The sequence below is a fragment of the Camarhynchus parvulus genome, chromosome 14 (genome assembly GCF_901933205.1).
Source record: "Camarhynchus parvulus chromosome 14, STF_HiC, whole genome shotgun sequence".
In the NCBI taxonomy this organism is placed as follows: domain Eukaryota; kingdom Metazoa; phylum Chordata; class Aves; order Passeriformes; family Thraupidae; genus Camarhynchus; species Camarhynchus parvulus.
The window spans coordinates 3,516,718-3,531,040 of record NC_044584.1 but is presented as its reverse complement, the minus strand read 5'-3'; the positions used below and the strand labels follow the sequence as shown (position 1 = coordinate 3,531,040).

The window sequence follows — 14,323 nt, the reverse complement described above, 5'->3', positions numbered from 1 at the left end:
GTTGGCAGCATGAAGCATCCTCCTCATGTAAGACAAGAATGCTGTTTCAGCATCCTCCACACCTGCAGATCAAGGAAGGGGGAAATCATAGGGTAGGGCAAAATAAAAACTACATGGCTGCAGAATTATGTCTAAAGCAACAGCATTTATAAAAATAGACTTTTAGGATTCCTTGTAGATTGACTCTTCACAAGTCAGTTACTCCTAAAATTATTCTTGAACTATTTTCAGTAGATATTATTGAAAAACTTTTGTTTAACATCACATTTCCTTCTGTGTGTCAATCTTTGATCCATTGACATGTGTGGGAAGAAACTCCTGAGTTCGCAAACTGGCTGCCAGCCATGAGGGACAGACTGCCACATCATAATCTTGCTCATGTATTTCCCAAGGTCTGTTTAAGACCAGGTAATGCGCTGGCCTGCAAAGATGTCATTGAGGGTTTGCCTTATTGATGGCTCTTTATGCCTCATTTGGCTAGGAAATCCTCTTCAAATGGATAGAGAAATATACTTGCCCTTTCAATCATACATGGGCTTGGAGTGTGGGATGCGTTGTTTTCTCTTGACATTGGCATGCTCCTGTGACAATGAAGAACCTCTAATTAACACTTGGCTGGTTTCTATCAATTCATTCGTGCTAGTCCTCCCTTCAGAGAGCTCTTTTCTGTGTCTTATATAAGGTGGTGGGAGGCTGCAGGTTGAGCTGGGCCCCCTGCACCCAGGGCCTGGCTGGGGCCCGAAGGGACCCACAGGAGGGATGTGATGGGAGGGTGAGGAGGGTCCGCTCTACCTCAGCCTCTTACAGGTTTGCCATACTGCTCTTCAACTACCTTCTCACATTTGGCTCCTGCTTTGACATCCCCGGTGTCCTACAGCAGCAGTTCCAGGGCATGAGTGCCACGGGTTGGTTTTGGGGGTACATGTTGGGCCTCTGTCCAGGCCATGTGAAAAGGGCTGAACCAGCAAAACAGAGGCATTCGCAGTGGAATTTCCAAACCTTTTCCTATGGTGTCGCTACCTGAGTCATGTTCCAGGGTTTTACCTCCCAGATGCTGGGGGTGAGTGGTTGTTACAGGCACATCCACCGTGGAGATGCATGAGCCGGGGCAAGCTGTGAGAGGTTTGAGCTTTCTCTGCTGCCAGGATAACTGGAATTTAACACCTGCCCTTGCTCAATGGTTGTCAGCTCCCCATCTCCACACTAAAAAATGCCAATCAGGACTTTGCACCACTGCATGTAGGAGACCCATAGCACTGACCATAAGTACCTGCCCTGGGCTGGGAGACAGTGGTCAAGAAGAGGCACTGGAGGTTGGGCACAAGAAAAGCTTTCCTCCGTCTCCAGATCCAAACCTCCTGGCACTGCAGGCATCACTTCACATGTTTGCTGACCCAGAGACAGAGATGTGCAGGGGGGGTGGAGGATGACTCTATCTTGTAAAAACTAGATACAGCCTCAGATGATGGAAAACGCTATTGTTCAAGGTTCAGACCCACATCCAGCAGATTGTTGGGATTTCTGCAGAGATGCCAGAGTGCAAAGGCTTAATTTCTGAACGCCTGACAAATTCTTATTTGACTCATTTTCCTGTCATGTCTGCGTTTAGTTCCATGTCTCCTGAGAGGATTTGCCTCACATGTGCCGTCTTCTGGCAGGTCAGTGTCTGTAGGTGGAGAGTCACCATCCTATTCTCTGTGTGTCTCAGTAGCCAGGGCAGAATAACTAGAGCTTGCAAGTTGGTTGTTTGTTCTTTTTAATTTGAATGCAGTCAATCCTTAATATTCAGACAGTGAACTCCAGGCTAAATTAGGTGCAGTTTGTTATTGCAAACATGAGCTTGACCCCTGAAAAATAGGTCAGTATTATGTCACATTTTGTAACGTAGGTAAGTTTGTGTGGTAGTAAAACTAAGCCATATTTTTCTGTAACTTGTACTGTGCAAACAAAATTTTTATCTGTTGACACTTTTGACATATTTTTACTCTAGTGAATTTCGCCTCTCCCTGTCACACACCAGTGGTACCACAGTAGTTGGAGCAGATGAGATCAAGACTTGCAGTGAAACACTTCATTCTAGAGAGCTGCTTCCTTGTATCCTCAGATATTCCTGCTGCAGCATATCTGAAGGGTTATGAATACAATGGCCATATAAAAAAAACCACCTAATTAAAATAATATTTCTCTTGTGCTTATTTGAGATGTTTAGCTTGTGCCTGCTGGTGTGAAGACCCAGAACTCATCTTTTAATGCAGATGGATTTTCAGTAGCTGGAAGATCATAGTGGGGGTTTCCTGATCATATGGTGTTGAGGAGATGTTGCTTTTCAGTAGCTGTGTTGGTTTTGAACAGAATATTTTTTTGGTAGTTGAGGGTGGGGCACAGAGGTGGCTTCTGCTGGAAGTTTCCACCATGCCTGGCAGAGCCAATCCCTGATGGCTCTGAAGATGGACATGCTGCTGGCTAAGGCTGGGCCAATGCGAGATGATGATAATGGCTCTGTGATAACAAATATTTAAAAAAGAATCAAAACAAAGTGGGGCACAGTTTTCTAGCCAGAGAAGCAGAGGAGGTGAGAACATGTGAGGGGAACACCAAGGTCAGTGGAGAAGGAGGGGGAAGGAGAGGAGGTGCTCCAGGTGCTGGAGCTGAGATTCCTCTGCAGGCCGTGTTGATGACCATGGTGAAGCAGATTGTCCCCCTGCAGCCTGTGGGGGTCCATGGGGGATGCAGAGATCCACCCACAGCCTGTGGGGATCCATGGGGGATGCAGAGATCCACCTGCAGCCCGTGGGGGTCCATGGGGATGCAGAGATCCACCTGCAGCCTGTGTGGAAGGTGCCCAGGCCAGAGCAGGTGGGTACTGGTGGAGGCTGTGAGCCCGTAGGAGACCTGGTAGAGGGAGGGGACCCTTGCTTCCAGGCTGGAGCAGCCTATCCTTGGAGGAGTGTGCCCCGCGGAAGAGTGACCCACGCAGCAGCAGTTTGGGGAGGACTGTTTGTCTGTGGGAGGGGTTCATGTTGCAGCAGGTTGCAGGGAGCTGCTGCTTGGAACCACAGAGATTGGAACCACACTGGAGAAGTTCATGGAGAACTGACTCATGTGGGAGGGACCCCACAGCATTGCAGGGGAAGGACCCCTCTCCCTGAGCAGTGGAAGACAACCTAGGGTGATGAACTGACCAAACCCTCCAGGCCCTGTCTCCCTGCACTGTCGGCGGGAAGGAGGGAGAGGTTAGGGGGAAAAAGGTGTTTTTAAGGGCTTAATTTACTTCTCATTCTCCTAATCTGATTTTGTTAATAATAAATTCAATTTGTACCTCTAAGCTGAGCCTGTTTTTCCTTTGGAGTGGTTTTTTCCCCAGTCCTTAACTCATGAAGCCTTCATTACATTTTTCTCTCCTCGGCCCAGCTGGGGAAGGGGAGGGCGAGTGAGAGACTTTGATGGGTGCCAGGCATTTGGCCAGCGTCAAACCACAACAGTAGTTAACACTATTACATCATGCCAGGTCTACCAGTTTCCAACTCTTCAACAAAGGCTTTAGAACTATGAATTAATGCAGACTAACACTAAGTTTCATATTTACATGTTGCTTAAAACTTTATACTATGGAACAAGGAGTCAGATCAAGGTGAGCTATAGCCAAGAAACTAAGGGATCAGACAAAGCTGATGGTGGAGTCTCCTGGCTTTACTTCTGGACTGAAATGTGCATAAAAGTGCTGAGCTACTGCTGCCACTGCCACAAGAAGGGAAAGGGAAGCTGCGCTGTGCCAGTGGCCAGTCATTTCCCATTTGACAAGGGGTGGCTTTCTGGGAGAAGACACAAGCCCCCTAATGGCTGACTGGTCATGGAAGTGGGAACTGAGCAGACAAAATAGAAATCTAGCAGGGAAGAACTTCATTTTTAAAGACATACATGGGTTTTTGTCTGTATCTGCACCTCACAAATGCTTTGTGACTTGTGCAGAACTTGACCTCAATGGAACTTACCATAACAGCATCTGGTGTAATGGCACAGTGCACTGTGTGGAAGGCTTGTGAATGACTCCAGCTCAGTAAAACCTGCCGTAGGCAATCTATGCCTGGACATGAGTCACTTTGCTCTAGCTTTGGGAGTGGGTGTTTTGGTAGTTGCTTCCAGGCAGTGAGATGTACATTTCTGTTCTGGTTTTCTCTTAGAAATGCAGTGATGGTTATTCTGGCTGGACACCTGATTGATAAACTGGGAAATTGTTGTCAATTCTGGGATTCAATTAATTTATTCATGTACTGAAGTGGAATGTCAGGCTGCCCTTTCAATGCATTCAAATAGTTCAAAGGGATGATTCAAGGTTCCACTGTAGTAACACCACAGAGGCGTGAAGGGTAAGGACAGCTCTGTGGGTGGGTGTGATGGTCAGCTAAGCAACTGAGACATTCATCCTTTGACCACTGACTTAAACTGAATTGACACAGCATGGCAGTAACCACACTTTTTGCTGACACAGATGTAACAGAGACTAGTATTACATGTTTTTGATGGGACAAACTGATAAACAGGATTCTGCTCCCAGCTCTGGCATTTGCTCTGGTGTTTGCTGAAAGCTAAGACCAAGCACTCCCAGCAGATGCAGTCACATTTTTTGTGTCTCATTCTGCTGTGTCTTAAGTTGCAAACACAAGATGTGACTGGGAGTGTGTATTTTATTGTCATCTGTCAGAGTTGGGGCAGTTATCTTCTGTTAATTGGGCCACCTGTTAAAACCAGGTGGGGCAGTTTTCTTTATCTCTTCCAGACCCACCCTGCCTGCAGGAGACATCTTCTGTTAATGGGCCATTGAGTCTCACTGCCTGGCTGATAAAATGATTCCATCATCCCATCCCATTGGGAGATGCTCCTCCCACGGGGAGGAGCCAAGCATTCCTACCTGGATAGAATCTGACATTTGGAACACCACAGCAGCCTTTTCCCACTGGATTCCCAGAGGAAGACCAGGGTCATCTACAGCACCCCTGGACCTTCAGAGGAAAACTCCACCCTTCTCCAGGATCCCTGCTCCAACAGAACCACAGCTGGCACTGCAGGAGGGCTGCAGCCACCACTGAATGGGACTGTGCCACCACCCTGGGTGGTGCCAACACCACAGGGTGCCAGGTCCTGTTCTGACTCTTGTCAGTGTTGTCTTGTATTACTGCATTTTTATTTTTATTTTCCCTAATACAGAACTGTTATTCCTACTCCCATATCTTGGCCTGAGAGCCCCTTAATTTCAAAATTATAACAATTCAGAGGGAGGTGGTTGACATTTTCCATTTCTTTTCAAACCAAGACATACTGTTAAAGAGGGAGTTGGGGATGATTTTTTTTTTGGATAGATTTCTCAGACGAAAATAAAGAGCAAACGGGACAATATTTTATCTGAGAACCGTTTATTGGTAAAGGAGTGTTCCTACCGAAGGGGATAGAAATGCAAGCAGAGAGGGAAAAAGAGAGACGGAGAGAGAAACAGAAGACAGGGACAGTGTTACCATAGGAACCTCAGCGCTCTGTCAGCATCAGCATGGCAAATGGTGTTGCGTGTCGCAAGCCACAGCGAGCTGCGTGGCTCTAGTGGCGGCTTGGCACAGCTTTCAAAACGGCAGCCTGCCTCCGGCATCGGCTGCAAGCCACAGCGGGCCTTGCCTGGCTCCAGGCTGGTCACTACGGATTGGTATCGCGGTGGATGTGGTCGCAGCTGGGTGCAGGCAGCGGCAACGCCCAGGAAACACAGCGGGAGCGGCTGCGGCGGCTGCCCTGCTGGGGAGGCAGCGGAGTGAGAGGTCAACGTGGTGATGAGCTGGTTCACGGAAATGGTGAAGCAGGGCAAAGCAGGTGTGGACAGGGAAGCAGGACCACCAGGATGAAAAACCGAGGGGTGAAGGGGCCAAACCGACACTACAGGCGAGCCCCCACTTCCTCCAAGAAACCCAAAGAATAATGGCTCTCGTTGTGTCGCAGTTAACTGCTTTTATTCGCTAAAGCTCCTCCCCATAGCCCGATTTCCTGGGCATTCTTCCCAGGCATCCGGGCATTTCTCCCACCGGCAAATGTGGGGGAAGGGGATGTCGCTCCCAGCCCGATCGTAGAAGCTTCCTCTGCCCTGACTGGCTGCCGGGCAAAGCCTTCCCGGAGTCAAGGCTGCCAGCACACCTAGAGCCCTTACAGGAATCTTCCATATGTGTAACATATGTTGAGGCATAAATAAAAGTCGGATTAGTCCCTCTCACTCGGTATCACAGAGGTAAGTGTTTTAGGAGAGAGGCACAGAGGAGATCATGTTCTCTAGGTCATAGCCTGCAGTGGAGCTCAGGGCAGAGTCAGAGACTACAGAGTTCAGAGTTCTCTTGAGAGTCCCCCGCCCCTGCCTCTCTAAGCTCCCACCACTGATAATATAATTATTTTGATGATTGCCAACTCATTTAATAAAGAGACCAGTCTTTACAAAATTCAAAGTGGAGAGCAAACTGATAAGGTTTATTGGTGTGTTTTGAGGTTGTTCTTTAGCTTTTTGACACAGAATGTCTTTGTCCTGACTTAAGCATTTCTGTTGAGGTTTGTGCATTTTTTCTGTTTCTTCCTAGATGGTGTTATTACTTTCTCTTTTCTCACTGTGCTGGGATCCCCCACGTTTGCTTTAGGCTTGCACTTCAAGGGCTTGCCATACCTCCTCCCAATGATGGTCATGGCTCTTTGGTTCTGGGAATTGGTCACTTAGTAGTAAGGAATTCACATATACATATTTTCATATTTACATTTTGTAATATATGTTATAAAATAATTCATGCTTAAGGGGAGAATGTATATATAATAAAAATTGTAAAATCCTCTGACGAGCCTCTGACCATGAGCAGCGTGGAGACAGATAACTACATTGGAATTATGAAACTCCTGGAGGCAGCAGGAGAACAATGCTTTGTCTACTAATGAAAGAACATGGCCAGTGCTGAGATGGACTTTCTCTGGAGCTATCAGGGAACACCCAAGGATGATCATCACTTGGTAGATATCATCAATCAAGATAACCAAAGTTGCCAAGGAACATACATCTGAATATGCGACTTTCCCTGACGTGATCAGCGCTTGCCACTACTCATGTCCAGCCCTGCACAGTGCAAGAAGCCTTCATACATATGCGGGTATACAAAAGAAATCAGAGCACCTCTGCCTCAGGCAGGAAAAACTGTATAAAACAGCCCTGCTGGAAATGGCATTCATGAACAGAGGGAGATCTCATGCTACAGAGGTCGGATCTAGGTTCCCTCAGCGCCAATCCCGGGCTCAACGCTGTCTCTTTGGCTGTGGGTTTTGAGGACTGTATTTTGGTTGCGAAGATAAAAATCTTTCGCATTTATTAATTTGGATTTCTGGCTGATCATTTAGAACACATCTTATGAAAGGGTCATTTGTGACGGTGGTCACAAGGGGTTTCAGGTGAAGGAAGAGACGAGATGGTTGACTCCATGATCAGAAGGCTTGATTTATTATTTTAAGATATATACATCTATTATAACTATACTAAAAGAAAAAGAAAGGGAGAGTTTCCAGAACCTGCTACCTAACCTAAAAATAGAAAAGTAAAGAATGATGATAACAAGGCAACTCTCTCCAACTCTGTCTGAGAGAGTTCCCTCCCCGGATTGGACATCAACCATAAACATCCAAGCTGGGCCAATCCAGACAGACCTGTTGCATTCCACAGCAGCAGATAACCTATTGTTTATGTCTTGTTGCTGAACTTCTCAGCTTCAGCAGGAAAAATCCTGAGAGAGGATTTTTCATGGAAGAAATGTCTGTGACAGGTCATTGTTATGTTTGTCCAATTATCCCATCATAAAAAAAAACAAACAATATTTGAGATAGCAGCAATTTTAATTGAATAGTTTAGAAAATATATATTGACAATATAAGTTGATTAAAAATAAGGGATAATTTGGTTCAAATAATAGCGCATAAGCAAAAGATAACTGCGGGGTACGGAGTGCAGGGCTCTTGGACCCCGGCCACCTCACGTACCAGCTTGCCAAGGGAAGATTCACCCCTTATAAGCCAGGTGTCAATGCCATCTCCTCCCATTTTCGATTCATCACACTTCTACCTCCACCCTCATCTCCACCTTTACCACGCATGCTCCACCACTCTTTTAGGTGGTCGCACCAGTCTTTTGGGGTTGTCCATGATGAAGGCCTCTCCTCTTCCTCTTTTGTCCTTTAGTTCACCTTTGGGTTACACATGCGCACCAAGCCTGTACAATGTAAGCCAAAACGAACACATTACTATATTTTAGCATCAAAGCAATAAATCTCTTATAATTAGCATTTTCCTGGGACCCAACCAGATTTTCCCTTCTTTTTGTTAATTTTTAGCAACTGTTATCTCTTGCTTTTTCCTGCCTTGAACATCTGCAGGGAAGGGAGGGAGGGGTGGAGCCCCTCCTCTCCCTTTTTTTTTGGCGTTTCAACTTTTTAACTGTTTTATTATTTCCAAATATTAATTACTGTATCCATATTAATTAAAATGTTTCAATTTTATAAGCACGAATCATACCTATTTACCACAGTCATGATACGTTTTTGCCTTCTAGACCCTTGTCCTACCAGTCGGCTTCACTTCCTCTTCCCCAGTGACTTTTGTGGTTGGCAGACCATTGCTCCTTGATTTAATGAGTGCTGAAATGTTTAATTCTTCCCCTCTAACAAGTTTGTCCTTCTCTCAAGGGTGGGCACTGACACGTGATTTCTCTGCCTTTGAAATTATTTTTGCTTGCCTTATAGGATGGATAAGTTCACCTCCCATGCCCCTGCATAATTTAGTACAAATGGACTGTGAGGCTAGCACATACCTTCTCTGGCACATGCCTCCTCTTGGCATGTGTAGATCAGCTTCCAGCGTGAACTCTCCAGCTTGAGAGAGCTCTTGCTTCTGTGCCATGCTGTTGGTCAAGCCTGTCTGTTCAAGAGAGGATTTTTCTCTTCTGTAAGTTGTGCTGAATTGTTATCACAACTTTCTGGTTCAAGGGGAAGGAGCTGGCACTGGCATTTGGATTGACTCTCCAGTCTTGGGAGTGTCTTCAATTTCTTCACCCAGAATTTTGAGACAAAGTTTGGAATGCAGTGGACACTCCTTTAGTGTTTTCTAGACCCAGGCCAGCTTGCTTTGTCCAATGATTAAAAGAACCTGAAAGAGGTAGTCAGATAAGCAGGAAGTGGCACATGATTTTCCAGTTTTTCCTGTTGCTTTCTATGTGCAATGAGTGGTGTTTTCTGCACTGATGCCAGAAAACCCGCTCTAACTCTATAGTGTCAGTCTGACAGTTTTATTTTCTTGACATATTTTAACATCTGCAGTCACAGATAGTCAGTACTTAATATAGGAGTACTCCCATGGAATAGAAACTTCAGAGTGAAAGAGACAGGAATGAAATATGTTTGTTATTCTGCACTGTGGCCAGCAGAACCTGCTGATTCTGCAGCAGTGTCTGTACTGGTCCCAGCAAAAGATGTCTTGCACATGGCTGATTGAAACCACATTTAAATTACTGTGAGAAGAACCTGAATTGCATATTTCTTGGTGTGAATCTGTTCTAGGGCTTGTATCTTTAGAAGATTTGAGCTTCTCTCCTTCTTTTGGTGCAGCGAGATGAGATCTGTCTCAAGTGGAAGGGAAGGGTTAAACAGCACATGAGTAGTCTACTGGAATGGTGATGTTAGGGAGACTTGCTTCAGTGATTATAGAGAAGTGTGATAATTGAAAAGTGTTATTTACAAAACAAGGCAGTATAAGCCATCATCCACAGAAAAGAGATTAATCTCTTGCAGAAGTTGAAACTGATTAGTGTCCTCTGATTCCAGCTCTCCGAGAAAGCTGTGGTGGGCACAGGATGTCACATCTTGTCTGACATTTAGTTTTGTGGTCAGGCAGCATTTGCAAGCACAGCACAGCACTTCTGTCAATACTTCTGTGTCAATATTTCTGTCAGTGAAGGGGTCAATACATCAGATAAAGTGTGCATTCATCTCAGAAGCTGTTTCAGAAAATAAAATGTGTACAGAACTCCTTCTGAGAAGGACATCTGCAGCAGATGACCATTGTAAAACTTGCTGTGGCGTAGGCAGCATAACCAGACGCACTACTCTGGAGCTGCCTGTGCTCACAGACCAGACTGCTGGGGTAACTGCAGCAGGTCAAACCAATGAAGAGGTACAGCCTGGCTTCCTGTACAGCCATGATATGCCTCCCCTGCTCTGGGGACCAGAGACGTTTCCCAATGCTTTTATCTTGGATTTATTGCATAGTTCTGCTGCAAGTCAGGAGCATTCTAGCCATAGGCCAGCTGAGCTCTGCCTGAGAGACTGGTGGCTTTAGCCTCACTGGCCTCAGGCAGTCCTGCAGCCATGGGAGCTCAGTGGCCAGAGCTCAGGGATTGTGACAGGATGGTACAAGGTGAAGGGTCCTACTCTGTTTTCAGAGAATCCAGGCTTAGGAGTCATGGAGAATTCCACATTTTACATGCAGTGGGTTTTGTCATTCAGTGTTCTCCACTCCCAGGAATTTCCAACACCTCTTGTTTTTCCCAGGGAGCCTCCTCTGTGTGCTGGGGTTTGTTTCAGCCCTCACAGTCAGTGTACTTGATAAAGTGGGTAGCTGGGCTTGGATGGTATTATCCAGCAAGAATCCAAAAAAGTGGTAGGTGGTTTTTTTTCCATCTCCATCCTGGAAATCCCAGGTACAAAAGCACTGCCACCGGAGTGTAGGGAAGGCTGCAGCAACAGGAGCCAGTCCTAACCAGGAGAGGGCATTCGTACGCCTCTGTTCAACCCTACAGAGCAGTGCTGAGGAGATTGCATCTGTGAGCCACCAGCCAAGAGTTCCCTGCCTAGAGCCTTCCAGAACTCAGGTAGTACTCAGAATGGCAGTAGCTTTCTGATCCAGTTACTTTCCGACTGTAGGTGGCTCAGAGGAGCATTCTGCTGGCCTCCCTCTGAACTGCTTTCTGGCTCACAGGATCCAGGATAGGAAATAGCTAATCTGGGCAGTACTGGTCTCTTGCCAGCCCTTATCTTCAATTCCTCCTTGCATTCTGTCTAGGAACAAGCATTATGAGCAATTTGGTCTGCAATTTTTATGCACCTTGATCTATTAGATGGCTTCCTTCTCATGACAGTACTCTCAACCAGTTTCTGTAGTTGGGTTGTGACTCCTGTTTACACTGTACCTTTCCGCTGTGTTTCTTTTAAGGGTGTGCAGTGAACTCTTAACAGAGCCTGCTCAAAACAGTCTCTTGCAGACAGAACCTTCATAAAAATAAGAAAGCTTTTTTTGTTTTCTTTACTGGATAGTGTTACAGAAGGAATGTTTTAGTCAGTACATCTCAACTTTCACTTAGAGGTATATGAGCTGCCTTTTATTTCCCTTTAACCTGTTGTTACTTCTTAAATCTCTTGTGCCCTTCAGTGGTTTGCAGAAAGTGACAATGGTGTGAAGCTGGGCTATTTTCTTGGGGAGTGAGGGCACATCTTGTCTTTGCAGCAGACTCAGGACATACAGCTCCTTCCCCTTCCCTACCAGCTCCTGGCCCTCACCATCATGTTCTTCTAAAACTGCATCTTCCCCTTTGTGGCAAACACCAGGTACTGTTCTATGGCTGTGGCCCACTGACTGACATGAGCCAACAGAGCTTTGCAAGCCTCAGTTTTGGAGGGACTAGGAAATATAGGGGTAATAGGCTTCTTCCTTCCACTTGTGAAACGTGGAGAAACATGCCTTTGACACCTAAAGGTTTGAGGGCTCTTTGACCTTTCTTTCCCTTCATAGATGAGAGAAGCTTCTGAAAGACTGCAAAAATACCTTAAAGGAAAATGATTCACCCAATATTTAGAGCTTCAAACACTGTCAAAGGAGGATCAGAAGGATTTGGGAGAAGGGGAAGGACATAATACAATTTAAAAAACAGCCCATAGACATTTCATCTTTGTGATAGATCAGCAAAGTGGGTTCTCTTGAGCTGGGTGGGGTGTCAACATCAGAGGCCTGGGGCAGCTCTGCCCTGCAGCTGCTGCACTCTGCTATGTCTGGAATATAACTGGGCTTGCTCAGCCTGGGTTTGTACAGGCTCCTCTGTATCTGGTGAAAGCTTCAGACTTCCTTTTTAATGCCTGCCTTTGCTTAAAAGAAAGCAGCAACCTGGCTATCTAAATTAAGACTCCTGCTTCTGTCCTGGGGCTCTGCCACAGACTTGTTTTGCTGCTTTGTTGCCCTTTGTGGATGATGTAGCAGCTTCTGTCACACTACGAGGATGAACTTTTATATTAGGTAAGGGCCTGAAGTAAAAAAAAAAAAAATATTTTGGTAGTATTTCATTAGTGATTTGAAAAAGGCCACTGTGAAATCAGGAGGGAAGAAATGTCATTAGCATGACAACTGATGGGAAGCAGCCATATAGATAGCCAAATCAAATTTAAGTAGGTACAAGATCTTTAAATAAACCCCTGTGAATGACTATAAATTTTATAAAGAATTTGAGGAAGTTTAATGAAATTTCTGCATGGCCCTAACAAAACAGAAAGGCTGGTTTTGACAGTTTTTTGTTGGTTTGTTGTTTTTTTTTTTCTGTAACCAGGTCTTCTTAAAGGAATTTCCTGCACAATTCCTAGTATTTCTTGAATGCAGATGTTCAATATTTTTTCTTGCTGCTAGATTATTTTTAAACCATGGTCCTGCCCCTCAGCATTGACCCCCTTGAACTGATAAGGCTTTTAGCCTCTTAAAAGAGGATGTCAAAACTTCACCCATGTAGCATGGACAAGCAATGGCACACTGCTGCTGTGAGCTGTGCTGATATAGGAAACACATGCTCCACTTTAACCTGCAGTTTCACTCTGCACTTGCAGAAGTGTCTTGAAATTGTCTGAAAATACCAGCTCCTCTGTGGTGTGTATTAATTAAAAAGAAAGTAAACCATCAAAGGCTTGGCACTACAAACCAGACAGAATCAAGCTTGTTTACAAGTCCTCTCATTCAAACCCTTCCTGCCCATATGCTTGTGCTCAAACTTACTTTCTATCAAAATAACCAGATCAAGACTACTAATTATTTTATTTTCTTGGCTTCATTTTATTTTTAGCAAGTTTATCCAGGATAAATATTCTGGTTAAAATCAGCAGGCAGCTGCTTATATTTTTGGGGCAGTATATGAAAGCTCCCTCATTCTCTCTCCAGCAGTTGGCATATTAATTGTGAGTACCCAAAACATGAAGCACTCGCTGATAACTTGTTCCTGATTTTCTGAAATGTCCGCTACAGCCCCCTCAAACAGAATTTCACCTGTTGTGGCTAGACGAGGAGTCCTTTATATCCTTGCAAACTGCAAGACGCACCTTAACCTGACTTAAATTACAAGAAGTAACATTTGCCGATTTTTACCTCTGTCCTGTAATTGTGCTGTGGCAGCATCAAGCCATGGTATATGGCTGTATGTTTTGGGAATTCTGAGATGGAAACAGAAAGGACTGGGATAAGCTTTGCAAGTAGATGGGCAAGGACAATTTGCATGCAATCAGGCCCTGTTTTGTCATAGAGCTTCCATTCCTCATTTCCATAATTACCATGGTATAATGTTTTCCCTTCCCCTTTGTTAAAACCTGGGGTTTTGCTTGAGTACCAGACACCTAGTAACACTTCAGTCTCAGTTCAGAGGTATGCAAGTGGTAGAACAGCTGCTCTGCTACACTGCCAACAGCCAGGAAAGGTCATGCCACTGCCATTCCTGCTAGCCCACTTTGCACAGCCCCGTGTGCCACTAGGACCTATGGGAAACAGGGTCTCCTGGAAGAGGCTTTCTGTTCATTCTCTTCACCAGGACTATGCTGGACTGAGAGGTGTCCTTGCTGTTGTCTGTGCCATGCTGACTCTGCCAGTCTTTGCTTTCCTGGCATTCACATCTGAGCCCCTACTGGTCTCTACCATCTGGCTGGAGATCACTTACTCCTTTGCTACTGCGAGTTCCCAACTGTAGCTGGGTGTATTGTGGCAACACTCCTACATCTGGATGGCATATTACTGCTGCCCTGGTTTCCTGCTGAGCAGGTTTCACAGCCACAGTTTGAAGTCACTGACTTTGCAAGCCTGACATCTTTGCTTAGTAAACAAATAACCCTAAAGAATCAGCAGAAGGCAGAGCACAGAGCAAACAGAGTTTGAACATCTCTGTGGATGGAGACTCTGTAGCCTCTCTGGGCCATCTGTTCCAGTGTCTGACCCCTCACAGGAAAAATGTACATATTTGTATTCAGATGGAATTCTGTGT

At 45.4% G+C, this 14,323-nt stretch overlaps 1 pseudogene; it reads left to right on the top strand.

The window, feature by feature from the left end:
• Nucleotides 1–9,008: 9,008 nt before the first annotated feature.
• On the top strand, nucleotides 9,009–14,032 carry LOC115909255 (annotated as a pseudogene).
• Nucleotides 14,033–14,323: the final 291 nt, after the last annotated feature.